Source organism: Ranitomeya variabilis, chromosome 2, assembly GCF_051348905.1.
Source record: "Ranitomeya variabilis isolate aRanVar5 chromosome 2, aRanVar5.hap1, whole genome shotgun sequence".
NCBI lineage: Eukaryota > Metazoa > Chordata > Amphibia > Anura > Dendrobatidae > Ranitomeya > Ranitomeya variabilis.
The window spans coordinates 679,851,253-679,869,537 of record NC_135233.1 but is presented as its reverse complement, the minus strand read 5'-3'; positions in this window follow the sequence as shown (position 1 = coordinate 679,869,537).

The window sequence follows — 18,285 nt, the reverse complement described above, 5'->3', positions numbered from 1 at the left end:
AAGGTAAATTTAACAGCCACACTGGACACTAACTACCTACAGTATCTGACTGATATGCAAGCACCTATCTAACTAGCTACAATTTTCACATTTAGCTACTGAAATAATATTATTTAGAATGCTATACTCGTGCATGGAGCACTATAGAAGCAGTGCACAACACACTTGTAGGACATGTGCCCTGCCGACTTTGTCTGAGAGCCTCAGTAATGCCCCCTCTCCCAAAAAAAAAATCCAGAAGATAAAGTTTACAGCCACACTGGACACTATCTAGTTACACTATCTGCAGGGGTGGGATTCAAATTTTTAACAACAGGTCCTCTAAGTCGCGGCGGCCGGAATTTTGGCCACGCCCATTTTCAATAACCCCGCCCATACTAATAAGCCACGCCCAGTGGCACGATTCATATTTTTGGAAGCAGTTTGTCTCCCTTAATGACAAGAATACGTTGTGACATACGGTATTAAAGTCATTCAAAGACTGCCGCAAGGAACACGGACATGCTGCGATCTTAAAAGAAGCGCCACATGTCCGGAGTCGCAGGGCCGCCGGGTGCGTGTTACCACGCATAGTGGAGACGGGATTTCATAAAATCCCCTGCACTATGCTGGAACATCTGGACGCTGCGTGTTTGACGCTGTGGCCCCACGCAGCGTCAAACACGCAGCGTTTACTTAACGTGGACACATACCCTAACCGTTCCCATCACCAGATCACACATATAGCCGGCAGCTTTTGTTTTGGCCAAAAGATTTTGTAAGCCGCCACCATAACACGGTAGACTCTTTTGGTGAGGCCCTACTCTGCTGTAACCTATTAAATATTTGTTAAAATATGCAATACAATTTAGGTATATTTTTATTTATTTTTCAATTTTTAAAATGACCAATAATATCACATAAAAAGAACAAATACCGCTACACCATGACCAGATGACATATTACCACCACAGTGATCGAATAATATCACATACAAGGGACAAATACCGCTACACCATGACCAGATGACATATTACCACCACAGTGATCGAATAATATCACATATAAAGAACAAATACCGCTACACCATGACCAGATGACATATTACCACCACAGTGATCGAATAATATCACATACAAGGGACAAATACCGCAACACCATGTCCAGACCACATATTACCACCACATAGTGACTGAATACTACAATTCTGATCAGTAATAAAAAAAAAGCACCACACTATCACCATAAGTGCCATTATACACAGGAGATCTGTACTTAGTATGCAGTGTCTGTGTAGAGGTAATACAGTGATCACTAGTGAGATTATACACAGGAGCTCTGTATATAGTATACAGTGTATAGTGTCAGTGTATAGGTAACACTGACTTACCAGTGACGTCTCTAGGTTAAGTCCTTCATCTTTCATCCAGCACAGACCGCCATCATGTCTTCCAGCCAGGACTCGTCTCTGCAGGAAATAACAGAGTTATCTCGCGCTCCGCTTGTAGAACACATTACTTAATTTTTCCGAACTTCTACATTACACCGCATAAAGAAAAAGAGGCGACATAGTGTCACTCTACACAGTAACAGGACCGCCCCCTCATTTAAAACAGTGTCCTCAAAAAATAAATACATCACTGCAGTAATAATATCCCTTAATTAGTCCCTATGGTAATAATATTCCCCATCCTGGCCCCCGTGTGTCTCATTCCTGGCGTCAGCCATATGTTCTCCCATCCTGCCCTCATGAGTATCCTTTCTGCACCATATGATCTCCCCATCCTGCCCCATCTGTCTCCATCGTATCCATCCTGCCCCATGATCCTGCCCCATCTGTCTCCAATCCTGCCTCCAGTGTCTCCAATCATGCCCGTATCACCATTCTGCCCCGTCTCCAATCAGGCCCCCATTTCTGCAATCATGCCCCCTGTGTCTCAATTCTGCCCCATCTGTTTCCATTCCTGCCCCAGTGTCTCCAGTCATGCCCCAGTGTCTCCAGTCATGCCGCCATGTCTGTCATCCTGCCCCGTGTCTCCAATCATGCCGTTTCACCTTTCTGCCCCCGTGTCCACCTTTCTGCCCCCGTGTCCAGCTTTCTGCCCCCGTGTCCAGCTTTCTGCCCCCGTGTCCAGCGCTCTGCCCCCTCCTGTGTCCAGCGTTCTGCCCCCTCCTGTGTCCAGCGTTCTGCCCCCTCCTGTGTCCAGCGTTCTGCCCCCTCCTGTGTCCAGCGTTCTGCCCCCTCCTGTGTCCAGCGTTCTGCCCCCCTCCTGTGTCCAGCGTTCTGCCCCCTCCTGTGTCCAGCGTTCTGCCCCCCTCCTGTGTCCAGCGTTCTGCCCCCTCCTGTGTCCAGCGTTCTGCCCCCTCCTGTGTCCAGCGTTCTGCCCCCTCCTGTGTCCAGCGTTCTGCCCCCTCCTGTGTCCAGCGTTCTGCCCCCTCCTGTGTCCAGCGTTCTGCCCCCTCCTGTGTCCAGCGTTCTGCCCCCTCCTGTGTCCAGCGTTCTGCCCCCCCTCCTGTGTCCAGCGTTCTGCCCCCCCCTGTGTCCAGCGTTCTGCCCCCTCCTGTGTCCAGCGTTCTGCCCCCTCCTGTGTCCAGCGTTCTGCCCCCTCCTGTGTCCAGCGTTCTGCCCCCTCCTGTGTCCAGCGTTCTGCCCCCTCCTGTGTCCAGCGTTCTGCCCCCCTCCTGTGTCCAGCGTTCTGCCCCCCCCTGTGTCCAGCGTTCTGCCCCCTCCTGTGTCCAGCGCTCTGCCCCCTCCTGTGTCCAGCGCTCTGCCCCCTCCTGTGTCTAGCGTTCTGCCCCCCCCCCTGTGTCCAGTGTTCTGCCCCCTCCTGTGTCCAGCGTTCTGCCCCCCTCCTGTGTCCAGCGTTCTGCCCCCTCCTGTGTCCAGCGTTCTGCCCCCCCTGTGTCCAGCGTTCTGCCCCCTCCTGTGTCCAGCGCTCTGCCCCCTCCTGTGTCCAGCGCTCTGCCCCCTCCTGTGTCCAGCGTTCTGCCCCCCTCCTGTGTCCAGCGTTCTGCCCCCCTCCTGTGTCCAGCGCTCTGCCCCCTCCTGTGTCCAGCGTTCTGCCCCCCCTGTGTCTAGCGCTCTGCCCCCTCCTGTGTCCAGCGTTCTGCCCCCTCCTGTGTCCAGCGTTCTGCCCCCTCCTGTGTCCAGCGTTCTGCCCCCTCCTGTGTCCAGCGTTCTGCCCCCTCCTGTGTCCAGCGTTCTGCCCCCCTCCTGTGTCCAGCGTTCTGCCCCCCTCCTGTGTCCAGCGCTCTGCCCCCCCCCCGTGTCCAGCGTTCTGCCCCCTCCTGTGTCCAGCGTTCTGCCCCCTCCTGTGTCCAGCGTTCTGCCCCCTCCTGTGTCCAGCGTTCTGCCCCCTCCTGTGTCCAGCGTTCTGCCCCCTCCTGTGTCCAGCGTTCTGCCCCCTCCTGTGTCCAGCGTTCTGCCCCCTCCTGTGTCCAGCGCTCTGCCCCCTCCTGTGTCCAGCGCTCTGCCCCCTCCTGTGTCCAGCGTTCTGCCCCCCTCCTGTGTCCAGCGTTCTGCCCCCCTCCTGTGTCCAGCGCTCTGCCCCCCCCCGTGTCCAGCGTTCTGCCCCCTCCTGTGTCCAGCGTTCTGCCCCCTCCTGTGTCCAGCGTTCTGCCCCCCCTGTGTCCAGCGTTCTGCCCCCTCCTGTGTCCAGCGTTCTGCCCCCTCCTGTGTCCAGCGTTCTGCCCCCTCCTGTGTCCAGCGTTCTGCCCCCTCCTGTGTCCAGCGTTCTGCCCCCCTCCTGTGTCCAGCGTTCTGCCCCCTCCTGTGTCCAGCGTTCTGCCCCCTCCTGTGTCCAGCGCTCTGCCCCCTCCTGTGTCCAGCGCTCTGCCCCCCCCCGTGTCCAGCGTTCTGCCCCCTCCTGTGTCCAGCGTTCTGCCCCCCTCCTGTGTCCAGCGTTCTGCCCCCTCCTGTGTCCAGCGTTCTGCCCCCCCTGTGTCCAGCGTTCTGCCCCCTCCTGTGTCCAGCGTTCTGCCCCCTCCTAAAAGTAAAAAAAAAAAAACACTACATACTCACCGTCTGTTGTCCGTCACGTCCCCTGGAGCTTGCCGTACTGACTGTCTCAGCGCCGTCCGGCCGTAAAGCAGAGCCCAGCGGTGAACCTGCAGTAACAGCGGTTCACCGCTGGGCACCGCTGTTACGGCCGGTCGGCGCTGAGACACAGTCAGTGCGGCAAGCGCCGAGGGACATGAAGGACGACAGAAGGTGCGTATGTAGTGTTTTTTTTTTTTTTACATGGGGACTTCGGCATCGCTGAAGACAGTTTCAGCGATGCCGAAGTCGCTTGGTCGCTGGAGAGAGCTGTCTGTGTGTATCGCAACAACATTAATGTAATAATGTGTAAAAAAGAGAATTAAAATAAAAAATATCGCTATACTCACCTGTCCGACGCAGCCTGGACCTCAGCGAGGAAACCGGCAGCGTTGTTTGTTTAAATTTCGCGCTTTTACTTGGTTACGTGAAGTCCCGGCTTGTGATTGGTCAGGGCGGCCATGTTGCCGGGACGCGGACCAATCACAGCAAGCCGTGACGAAATTACGTCACGGCTTGCTGTGATTGGTCCGCGTCCCGGCAACATGGCCGCCATTAACCAATCACAAGCCGTGACGTCACGGGAGGCTGGACATGCGCGTATTTTGAAAAGCGCGCGTGTCCAGCCTCCAGTGACGTCCCGGCAACATGACCGCCATTAACCAATCACAAGCCGGGACGTCACGGGAGGCTGGACATGCGCGTATTTTGAAAAGCGCGCGTGTCCAGCCTCCAGTGACGTCCCGGCAACATGACCGCCATTAACCAATCACAAGCCGGGACGTCACGGGAGGCTGGACATGCGCGTATTTTGAAAAGCGCGCGTGTCCAGCCTCCAGTGACGTCCCGGCAACATGACCGCCATTAACCAATCACAAGCCGGGACGTCACGGGAGGCTGGACATGCGCGTATTTTGAAAAGCGCGCGTGTCCAGCCTCCAGTGACGTCCCGGCAACATGGCCGCCATTAACCAATCACAAGCCGGGACGTCACGGGAGGCTGGACATGCGCGTATTTTGAAAAGCGCGCGTGTCCAGCCTCCAGTGACGTCCCGGCAACATGGCCGCCATTAACCAATCACAAGCCGGGACGTCACTGGAGGCTGGACACGCGCGCTTTTCAAAATACGCGCATGTCCAGCCTCCCGTGACGTCACGGCTTGTGATTGGTTAATGGCGGCCATGTTGCCGGGACGCGGACCAATCACAGCAAGCCGTGACGTAATTTCGTCACGGCTTGCTGTGATTGGTCCGCGTCCCGGCAACATGGCCGCCCTGACCAATCACAAGCCGGGACTTCACGTAACCAAGTAAAAGCGCGAATTTTAAACAAACAACGCTGCCGGTTCCCTCGCTGAGGTCCCGGCTGCGTCGGACAGGTGAGTATAGCGATATTTTTTATTTTAATTCTTTCTTTTACACATTTATATGGTTCCCAGGGCCTGAAGGAGAGTTTCCTCTCCTTCAGACCCTGGGAACCATCAGGAATACCGTCCGATACCTGAGTCCCATTGACTTGTATTGGTATCGGGTATCGGTATCGGATTGGATCCGATACTTTGCCGGTATCGGCCGATACTTTCCGATACCGATACTTTCAAGTATCGGACGGTATCGCTCAACACTAGTGCACACATAAAGTTAGAAAAAAAAAAGACTGCTGTGCTATGCTTCCAAGAACGCTGCGCCTAAGAATTCTGCAAACCCTCTCCTCTCATCAAACACGTGCCAAACGCACAGAAAACACCACCATTATGGTTGCTAAATTTCTAAAAATATTTTTGTGGCAACCCAAATATTTTCCCCCACTTTTAACGAATGTTACTGATTTTTAACAATTTTATAAAATTTTGCTCTGGTTTCCGATCACGAATCCGAATGTGCCATATTTGTGCCAAATCCGTGCCAAATCCATGCATGTGTTGTGACTGTCACACAGCCGTGACACATGCAGCTGTGGCGCCGAACAGCTGACTATCGGGAGCGCTCCAGGTATCTGGGTTCCTGATGCAGCTATTCAGTAAGCGCTATAGCTATTCAGATAAGGAGTATTCCGGAGCTATTCGCTCATCCCTAGTAAGAACATTTTCACCCATGTCTCATTTAAAGAGTGTAGAGAAAATCCAGGTTCTTAAAATTGCAAATATTTATTGGAAAATGGATAAAAAAATCAATACATGGTATTTCCATATACTGCAAAGCGTTTCAAACGCGCACATCGTTCTTTGTGAGAACACACCAATGGGTGCACAACACACAATCACATGATCAAAAAATAAAAAAACAAAACATTTGAACATTTAAAAACATCAACCAAGATATGCAAGTAAAAAATGTATCAACACAGCAACTCAGGTGATGGTAATCACTTTAATAATGAAACATCAGTTCTTTGCACCTACTCAAGCCACTTGGATTAACATGTATCCAGGCTGTACATCCAGTAGGCTTTAAAATCGTACAGACGTTTCCTGATGTCTCCACCCCTCGGAGTTGGGAGTATCCTCTCTATCCTGAATCCTGTCCCAGACTCCACCAGGTTAACCCAGTGCACCCTCAGGGAAATGTATTGTCCCTGTCCACAAGAACTTGTCCACGTGTCTGTGGTTAGGTGGACCTTCCTTGTGACTGCGCTGGCCAGAGCACGGCTGATATTGTGTAACATGTGCTTATGTAATGCTTGGACGGCACACCTGGAAAAATAGTGGCAGCTGGGAATCGAGTACCGTGGGGCTGAAACCGCCAAGAGGTTGAGGAAAGACTAAGTTCCCATAAGTCAAAACGGCAACATTTCCAGGGCTAGCAATCTAGCAATGTGGGTGTTTAGTGTTTGGGCCTGTGGGTGGGTGGATATCTCTGCTTTCTGGTAAACATCTGGGGCAGGGACAACTGAACGCTGCACTGGGACAATGAACCGGACGTGATTGCTGACTGTTATGTATACATCAGCACCTGCTTCATGGTCAGCAGGTTGAGAAGGCCATAACACAGGGGAACGGGCAGTGGTTTCACCCTCAGACACAGATTTTGCACCCAAGCGTTCCGCCTACCTACTGGGGTGCTTGGATGCCATGTGCTCTTGCATTCTGGTGGTGCTCAGGTTGGCAGTGTTCTTGCCCTTCTTAGCTTGGTTTGGCAGGTGCTGCACATTATAATTGTTTTGTTTGAAGGAAAAAACTGCCAAACAGAGGAACAATGCATCCTTGGCCTGTTATGTAGCCGTGAGGGCTCTGTGGAACAGTTGACCAAGTTCTCCCTCTGGTAAAACCATTACCTCTTCTTGCCTGTTTTCCTGCTATGGATCCATCTCTCTCTGCACTGCTGTGCCCGATAGCACAGATTAGCGAATATGTTCAAGTCCCTCCTTATTTGGCAAGCTATAGTGCTTACCGAATAAGCTGCAGAGGGAACCCGGCTACCTGAATTCCTTGTGTTTCCTCCCTCTACTAATGTGCCTATGCCCGACATTGCCATTCCTGTGTGTGGTTCCTCCATTACTCCCCAGCAAGATGCCCAGTGTCTTGGGGTCATACTTGATTCAGAGCTTTCATTCTCCTCCCACATCTGATCACTGGCTCGCTCTTGTTATCTGAACCTCAAAAACATTTCTAGAATTCGATCCTTTCTTACTTTGGACTCTGCAAAAAATCTCACTGTTTCTCTTATTCATTCTCGTCTGGACTATTGTAACTCTCTACTAATCGGTCTCCCTCTTACCAAACTCTCTCCTCTTCAATCTGTCTTGAATGCTGCAGCCAGGATCATATTCCTCACCAATCATTATACCGTTGCCTCTACCTTATGCCAGTCATTACACTGGTTACCCATCCACTCCAGAATTCAGTATAAACTTATTACCCTCACACACAAAGCACTCCATGGCTCTGCACCAACCTGCATCTCCTCCCTCGTCTCAATCTACCACCCTACCCGTGCCTTCCGTTCTGCTAATGACCTGAGGTTAGCACCCTCAATAATCAGAACCACCCACTCCCGTCTCCAAGACCTTTCACATTCGGCACCAATTCTTTGGAATGCACTACCCAAGTTAATACGATTAATCCCCAATCCACACAGTTTTAAGAGTGGCCTAAAAATGCATTTGTTCAGACTGGCCTACCGTCTCAATGTTTTAACCTAACTATCCCTGTGTTGCCCATTCAAAATTTTTACCATAACCAGATTCCTCGCATCATGTTCTCACATGCTTTATGCATTTAATGGCCCTTTGTGTCTGTATTGTTACATACTTAGGCTGATAACCGGTTCATGCAGCATGAACACCCTATTCTTACACTATTCTTACACTATGGCTGGTCTGAACAACTAAACAATTGTTACCATCCACCTTTCGTGTCTCCCCTTTTTCCCATAGATTGTAAGCTTGCGAGCAGGGCCCTCATTCCTCTTGGTATCTGTTTTGATCTGTGTTTATTGTTATGCTGTAATGTCTATTGTATGTACAAGTTCTCTCTAAAATGTAAAGTGCTGCTGAATATGTTGGCACTATAGAAATAAAATTATTATTATTATTATTATCTGGATTGCTCCTGCTGATTAGCTGTCTGGCACCGTAGCTGCATGTGTCGCGGCTGTTTCACTGTCACAACACATGCATGGAGAGCCTGTTTGTTGAGACCTCGGTGGCCATTCAACTGGCCCACGACGACCATCATGATGATGTGTTGCCCAATGAAGATGGCACGTTACCTGAGTTTTTCCAGCAAGATGGTGCACCACCATATTATGGGTGTCAGGTACGAGCATTCCTACATGAACAGGTTCCTGGAAAGTGTATTGGTTGTCGTGGGCCAGTTGAATGGCAACCAAGGTCTCCCGATCTGACCCCCTTAGACTTTTATCTTTAGGGTCATCTGAAGGCAATTGTCTATGCTGTGAAGATATGAGATGTGCAGCATCTAAAACAACGGATAGTGGAAGCCTCTGCTAGCATTTCTTCTGCCGTGTTGCTATCAGTGTGTCAAGAGTGGGAGAAGAGGGTTGCATTGACAATCCAACACAGTGGGCAGCACTTTGAACACATTTTATAAGTGGTCATAAACTTGGAAAAAACTCATGAAAGAATAAAGTTATGTTAAAACCAAGCACAGCATTGTTTTTCTTCTGAAATTCTCAATGAATTTGATGTGTCACATGACCCTGTTCCCATTGGAAAAAATAAAGTTGGATCCAAAACGGCCAACTTCAAAATGGCCGCATTGGTCAACACCCATCTTGAAAAGTTTTCCCCCTCCCATAAACTAATGTGCCACAAACAGAAAATTAATATCACCAACTATTCCCATTTTATTTAGGTGTATTCATATAAATGGCCCACCCTGTATATCCGTGTTTTGATGCACACATAATCAAGTCTGGAAGATTTTTTTCACGACCAATGTTTTCAGTTCTATTGAGAGACCAACTAAGATAGCCCCTCTTTATTAGTTTTTTACAGTCCAACAACTCATTCTCAAGTTTGTTAGCATCACTATATTTGTGTTTCATGCGAGTAAACTCACCAACCGGCACCACTTTGACAGTGTGTTTTGGGTGACCTCTAGCTGCATGTAAAACTGTTTGGCCTGACAAAGATGCAGCGCCCCAGGGTCCTGGTCATTGCAGTAATGTCATTCTTCCACCAGGGGGAGTGATATTACGTCTGAAGGCAATAAAGGAGACCTCTTTACCAGGTATCACAAACCGCACAACACACTTCACACTCCAGGCCGCCAGGGGGAGTCATGCTCCTATTTATTAGAGCACTCCTCACAATTAGGTAAAACTGGTAGTCTGGACAGGAAGTTAGGCAGAAGTGAGCTGGGCTTCACCCATTAAGCTGCTATCTGGGCTCCGCTCAGGTAGTGGGTCCCTGAAAGGGGTGGGATCTTGTCAGAGGCCTAGACAGAAGGCCACGAAGCTGCATCTGCCCGACGTGCAGCAGCATCCTAGGAAAGAGACATTGGAAGGGAATTGTATTGTAGCGAGTGAGAAACGAAGTCATAGCAAAAAGGAGATGAAACCAGAAGGAGTTCTGCCCTGCAAAAGGCTGCCTCCTTTCTGAGGCGCAGGATCTAGTAGCTGGAACACCGAGGGAGTCATCGTCTCCAAGCCTGGCTCCAGAGACCGGCAGGACAGCTAGTTCCATATTAGTTGCCCGACCATATACCCAGGAGGCACGGTGGCAACTGTGGAGGCCGGGGCGTGATAGAGTCCCTGTAAAAAGCCTCAGGCCACCAGTCATACGGGTTTGTCCTATCCTATCCATCAGGTGGACAGAGAGAAAGAGACATAACATCTAGAACACCAGCATCAGTTGTGAGGACCTTACCGAGAAGCTCAGCAGGAAGGGACTACAACACACAGGCGCTAGAGGAAGGCTATTGATTTCCACCTGGATAAGGGGGACTCTGGATTTGCCTTCAGACCGGCCGGACTCTGCCTACCCTGTGGTCTGGTGCTCTGGACTGTGGACGCTGAAGCCTTCAGTAAAGGTAAAGAGACTGCAACCCTGTGTCCTCGTTCTTCACTGCGCCTCACACCATCCACCATCTACACTCTGGGAAGCCCTGGGGATACACTTCACCTGTGGGAAGGTATACCATCTAGCTGCCATCACATCACCCCAGCGGACCCCTAAGCAGCGTCGGTCACCCTGACCGAATACCACAGGTGGCGTCACGAACATTATCCCTTTAAAGACCTTTTCCCCATTTACAACGGACGTCCCTAGGGCCACGGACCAGGTCAGCCACCGTGACATCCCCATCGAGAACCGAAGGGCCCGGTACTGAGTACCTCACTGCCCTATGGGGGCGCTCCAAAGACTTAAAAAAAGTTGAGGTCACAATTTTACAGTTTACACCTTCCAGTTTGAGATGTAGAAAAGAAATGCAAGACTGGTGAAAATGATACATAAAGCACAAACCGTATGGATTGTTGTTAATGCATGCAACAAAATCAGGTATGGCAAACACATCGCCCCTCCAAATGAACAGCAGGTCTTCAATATATCAGCCACACCAAAAAAAGATATGAGGAAAAGGAGATTCAAAAAACATATAACAAGTTGAGTTCCCAGAAAGACATCACTAAATTGGCAACAGATGGCGAATATTTAGCACACATAGAGACGCCTTTACACTGAAGTAAAAAATCCTGTTCATAAACAAAAAAATTGTGTCATTAAGAAATGTGTAACATGCAAGATGTAAGCACATAAATCAGGTGAGTAATTACTGGAGTTAGACAGGTGACATTTTAAGGCTTCAAAGGCAGTTTCATAAGGTATACAAGTGTATAGGGAGATAGCATTGCAACTAAGCCATGTCAATTCAGAGCACTAGGGTGTAATAGTATGCAGGTACTGAGTATGTCACCACGGAACAGACAGTCCAACAGTTGAGGGGTTTAATAACACGAATCAGGTTCTCCTCGCAGGGAGGAAGCAATGGAAAATAACTAGCAATAAAACAGTGCAAAAATATGGGAGTGAAACAATGTAACCCGAAGTAAGCAAGATTTCTTGAGAAAAGAACACTTATCAGTCTGATGAGGACTTGCTTGAAGGGTCATCTTCTCCAACGTAGGCGCCAAGAAACAGCAGCACTTGTCGTCCCTCTGTTGTCCATGGGCTGAGTAGTCTCTAGGAGCCTGCTGCCTGGGGTTTCGGGAGTTAATGTTGTATGCACAGGCTCTGACTCTTTAGCTTTTACAGCACAGCCAGGAATCAGGGGCTCTGCACTGTTAAGTCTCTGTACCAGGAATCAGGGGCTCTGCACTGTTAAGTCACTGTACCAGGAATCACAGTCTCTGTACTGATACCGCCGGGACCAGGGGGTCGAAGTCTCTGCACGGGCCAATGTCTCTACAATGATTTACATCTGTTAGCCAGCATAAGTACATGTGGGGGTTGCCTGGTTGCTAGGGAATCCCCACATGTACTTATGCTGGCTAACAGATGTAAATCATTCAGCTGCGACAATGAAAACTAAATCTCCGAGCACTAAAAACATTCGGAGGACACCCGAGCGTGCTCGGGAAATCTCAAGTAATGAGTATATTCGCTCATCACTATCTATTACTCTATGTGCTCTGCATCTGCCAGAGTTAGAGCTGGTCTTACGTTGTGTACAACATGCATTACATGGACAGGCGCTCATTAATATCACACACCTCTGCGTTGAAGTATGTATGTTTCTCACATTTCCCTCTTGGTAAGAGCTCAATACAGGGGGTTAAAGAAGAGAGGCTGATTGCAATTATGTAATGTTTCTAATAAAGGGGTTAGCCATATGAAAACCCCTTTAAAAAAGTATGTTACATAAGTACACAAGTCAAACTGTGTTGCAATTTGTATATGAATAATGCAAATGAAGTGTAAAATACCAGATAAAACACCTGTATATAAGCAAATATTGATGAACAGTCACTCACACAGCTGTCCTTCATAGACATATGTACTGCAGTGCTGCTTTATTAGGCACATTACTACTGCAGTGCATTGGATCTCTATTGGCTTTCAGAACTGCACCAATACATTGTGTCATAGAGTCCACCAGATGCTGAAATCATCCTCAGAGGCGTAGCTAGGGGTTCAGCTTAGGGGGGCGAAACATGTGAGTGGGCCCCTAACAGGCAGACATATCATTAGTGCAAACTATGTGGCAGCACATGGGCCCAAGAGTTAAGGGGGCCCATTTCTACCTCTAAATAAGGTGCAATTTTGTATTTTTAGAAATTCTTGGGCTGCAAAGGGCCCATATATTGTTCTTGCACATGGGCCCTTTTCTGTCTGTGTCCACCTGTGGCCCTTAACAAGGTAACCATGATTGTAACTACGGTGGGTATAGGGGAACCTCAGGAGATGACCGCACTGTTATGGAAAATAAATCTCTATACAGTAACCAGCACTGATATTACCGCCATACGGTAATACCATATAGTGGTAGATACCAGTCCTGCATGACATAGAGAGATCACAGTACAGTTATAGATGGTGACTTACAGAGGACGTTCTTTCCGGTGGAGCCATTCACTTTTCCCATCTTTTCCACCTGGCCCAGACTGACAAACTGTGTATACTATTACTTCAACGTTTTTCAGTCACCGCTCTGTGTATAGAGAGTGGCGGCTGTAACTGATGCCCCGGGACAGACTGACAGCCGGTACAGCACTATCTGCCACCCAGTAGTTAGGCTTCAATGCTTCGTAAGTGCCTACTTAATATTTAGGAGTCCCCCTATGTACAGTAATAATGGCCCCAGCATCGCTGATGAGAGCAGGAGGTCATGTGACGATTTTCTTCTATTGAGAGAAGTCAAACTTGTCTAGTCAACACGTGCAAATAGCAAACGTGGTGATCACACCAGTGGTCTTGGGGTCTCATGACGGCAGGTGCACCCCATCATGATTTGGCAGTCTGTAGAGTGACTGCAGACAATTATCCCAAGCCTTTAATAAAAGGGAACCTGTCACCCCCCCAGGGCCTATTAAGGTAAAAGAGCCACCTTCTCTTCTTCTCTTATGTTTTTTATCCCTAATAACGCTGGAATATTCACTTTTATAAATTGTGCGCCATACCTGTATTGAGTACGGGGGGTACGTTTTCTCCCCCTGACTCAGCCGCCTTGCAGCCGTTCATCATCCCACCGAACACTGCCTCCTTTCTGTCTTGTGCCGTCACCGGCGCTCTGCAATTATCTCTCGGGCATGCGCAGTGCGCGCTGCTCTGGAACTTATATCAAGTGATGTAAGTAGATCGCACCTGTGCACAGCGCCAGATTCCCAGCCCACAGTGTGAATAAATCATAACACACTGCGGGGCGGGATCTCGGTCCTCCGCTACACGCAGGCGCGATATCAGTACATCAGCTGATGTGAGTTCCAGGGCAGCGCACACGGCGCATACCCGAAAAATGAGAGCCCAGCCCAGGCATCGGCGCCCGGTGGGATGATGGACGGCTGGGAGGCGGTTGTGTCCGGGGACAAAAGACGTACCCCCCAGACTCAATACAGGTATGGCACGCAATTTATAAAAGTGAATATTTCAGTGTTATTAGGGATCAAAAACATAAGAGCCGCCTTCACAGAATACAGCCTTAGTGCTGCTGAAGGGGGCTGGCTCTATTACCTTAATAGGCTCTGGGGGGTGACAGGTTCCCTTTAATAATTTAATTATAAGCAATTTATTCTTATGACATAGAATGCAGCCCGTGGTTACTGTATTGTTCTACTTGTTAGGGGGCAGACAGACGGACGTATTTCTCATGTGAGGATCGCATCGCAGTCCTCGGACTGACAGTCGGCTCTCCTGACCTGAGGCTGACAGTTGCATAGTAATTTATCACGCTGTCAAGCTTATGTGAGGAGAGGTGTCAGGGCCAGTCCGAGGATTGTAATGCGATCCTCGCATGAGTTATACAGTGTCTGTTAGTGCCCTTATGTTAATACTTATCCTTGTTATAGTAATATTGACCTTCTTTGCTATGCTTGTTTTACTAATACTTATAAAAGACCCAGCTCGCAATAATAAAAAGCCCCCGACCTCCCCATCTCCAGCCCCCAAGACAGCAACTATTAGGGTATGTTTCCAAAGGGCGTATTGCTTGGGTTTTTGCTGGGGATTGGACGCTGTGTACATCCGCAGCGTTGGAACCGCAGCTTCCAGATGTTACAGCATAGTGGAGGGGATTTTATGAAATCCCATCTCCACTATGCGTACACAGACGCAGGAGGCAGACCTGTGTAACCGGACATGTGGAGCGTCTTTCTAGACAGCAGCGTGTCTATTTATGTTGTGGATATGCTCCGTCTCCACAATATAAATAAAACAGTCTATGAATAGGATGCGGTGATTCCACCTATGTTCAATAAATATATGCGGAATCACCGCGTGTACAACAGGGGGCAGCGCTTTGGGCGGAGCGGGGTATCTGCTGCGTCCAAAGTGCTGCCAATACACCTCGAGGACACATACCCTCACATATGATGGAGTGAATATCTCATAACATTAAACAGTATAATAATAATCAGCCCCCCCAGTGCCCCCTCACCCACGTCAGCCCTCACAATACCCTCAAACTCTCCCATTCACCCCCAGTACCCTGTATCCCTCCCACAATACCACCATCCTCTCTCATTCACCCCCACAGTGCCCTGTCCCCTGCACACCCACAATAACCCCCATCGTTTCACCCGTTGAAGTGCTGAGGCACGAAACGGTCGTTGTCCACGTTGTTTCACATCCCTCCCTGCAATTTTTGTATCATGTCCAAATAAAGTTGTGACTATTGAATACGGGTAAGTGCACTTTTTTCTATCTTTACATGGACTATAAGGTGTTTTTTGGAAGTTGCACCCCGTTACTATACTAAAAGGTATTTTTGTCGGCTGTTCCTATAAGCAAGGGGTTGTTTGCCCTCATAGAGTTCAATTGGATTGGCAGCTGTGCGGTGGATAATTTTTTCTTTTTTCAATAACCCCCATCGTTTCACATTTACCCCACAGTGCCCTGTCCTCCTCTCCCACTTCGGCCCCCACAATACCAGAATCCTCTCACATTCACCCCCACAGTGACCATGATGTGCCTAAATCGAATTACTCTAATAAATTCCCTCCCCACTTACTGATGAAGTTTTCAGGCAGACAGTGAGGAGAACCAGGAAGTGTCCAGATAGATGCAAGGAGGACACTAGGACCCAGCGTGCCTCAGCCAAACCAAGCGTGCACACTGCACAGCCAGAAAGTAACTGCAGCTGCTGCTGCTAGCCAGGAAGAGACTCCTCGGGTGAGACCACATTGCACTCTGCACTGAGGGAGGCTCTGCAGCCGGCATTGTGCTGCTCTCTCCCTGACACCTCAGTGCTCGGCAGTAGATCTCCCGGGGAGGCCCCTTCAGGTGACTGGGCCCGGGGCAATGGCCCCCTCGGCCCCCCCAGTAGCTACACTACTGATCATCCTACAAGGATATTGGCCCATGTGAACAGGATAACTTCTCGCAATTGCAGCAAAAAAGACATGCTCCTAATAGGCCATTCTAATTCTTCCATAAAATACTCTATCTGGCAACCATGAAGGGCCAGGGAAGCAAGGAAACCTCTTGATCCTGGAACCAATCCATAACTGTACAACCACTTTGACATGCTGTGTTGTCACTGTGTCCCTCTCATCAGTATAATGAAAGAGAAATCTGGATTCATCTGAACAGGCAATATTTTTCACCACTTAATATGCAAATGTCCTCTTCAGAGAGGAAGAGGGCTAGAACTCTATAGCGCCACCTGTTAGAAGTAGCAGTCCTACAAGTCACTATAGACCCTTTAATGAGCCTTGAATTGTGACTTAGGACAAAAGCCAAATCAGAATCTTTATTTCCAGACACGGTGTTTCAGGGTATTGCCCCCTCGTCAGTGCAAAGTATGAGAACTGATTTGGCTAGGTGAGAGGCTTTGGACTGTGGACTTATGAGTAACGTTTCTCCTCATGGATAGTGGCTTTGTAAACCAATTTTTGTGTACTTTTTTGCACTGGAGTCTTTCCTTTCTGTTTACTTTAGACAGTCATGTCAGGGTCATCTCCTCTTATAGGCAATCTGTGCTAAGGAATAAAGAACTGAATATTTAGACACATTAAAGGGAACCTGTCACCCCATTTTTCAATATGAGCTAAAAATAGCTTTCAATAGGGCCTGAACTGTGCTTTACAATAGTGCCTTTATTATCCTCTGATTCCCCACCTTTGCTGCCAAAATACCTTTGTAAACTCGACGTTTTCGGCTGTCAATCACCCCGGTCTGGTCCGATGGGCGTTGCCAAATCGCTGTCTCTCCCCCCGCTCCTCGGAGTGTCAGACATAACACGATCTGTGAATAGCACAGATCGCGCTCATTTTTGGCGGTTGCACAGTGCATTAGGCACTAGCGCATGCGCAGTATGAATTGCCCAGTTGTTGGCAAAGTATACAATACATCATTGCGCATGCGCTGGTTTTCACTAACCTCTGTGCCCCGGAAGTCAGCATATGCTGACGTCCGGGGCACAGAGGTTACAGTGTAAACCCACGCATGCGCAATGATGTGCTGTATGCTATGCCCACAGTTGGGCTAAGCATAATGCGCAGGTGCGAGATTACACTGTAATGCGCAGGCGCGAAATACAACGCCAACGGCGGGAAGAAGTTTCTTAGTGAAAACCCGGAGGTGGTGGGAATCGGAGATTAGCCAACACCCATCGGACCAGACCGGGGTGATTGACAGCCGAAAACGTCGAGTTTACAAAGGTATTTTGGCAGCAAACGTGGAGAATCAGATGATAATAAAGGCACTATTGTAAAGCACAGCTCATGCCCTATTGAAAGCTATTTTTAGCTCAAATTGAAAAAACGGGGTGACAGGTTCCCTTTAAGTGAAGTGGTGTGTTATGTTGCCTTTTATTGGGGGCTCATAATCTAATCTAGCAATCTAATCTTTATTGGGGCTCACAATATAACTTCCTTATCAGTATGTCTTTGGAGTGTGGGAGGAAACCGGAGTATCCGGAGGAAACCCTTACAAACATGGGGAGAACATACAAACTCTTTCCAGATGTTGTTCTTGGTGGGATTTGACCCCAGGACCTCAGTGCTGCTAACGACTGAGCCACCATGCTGCCCAATACTATAAACTATTTCATCAAGAATTTTCTTTATATTTACAGGATCCCTTTTGCTGCATGTTTTTACTTGATTGCATTATTTATTTATTATGCATTTCTTATATAGCACCATCATCTTACACACTATTCTTGATATACTCCCAACACTGCTGCATGACAAATCCCACAAGGTTTGCAGATTTTTACATATTGGTTGGCCCCATATTGTTTAGGCCTCATGATGGAAATTGCTCAGACCGATTGATTTTCACATTCTAACGTGGGTTCCACATGAAACTGATCCATAGAAAACATGCTCACTTGATTTTATGCTGCAGTCTGGAGTTCATTGTATTATTTTCATACAGGAAATATCCAATTGTTTTGGGCATGTACTCAATAGTCATTCACGGGGGCATGTGGCCTGACTGCCTTGAAGAGAGGACGCACTTCACATGAGCTCCGTCCAAATCAGCAAAGTTTTGGCTCCTTAAAACGTTTTCTGGCCTCAAAACCCCTAAGTATTGGACCAGAGCCCCCAGGAACATTAGTGGTGGACATTGGACCAGTTTTACCACTCCCCGCTGTCTCCTGAGGAGATGGGAGCAGGCGTCCCGGAAGACGAGATTGGAGCCACGT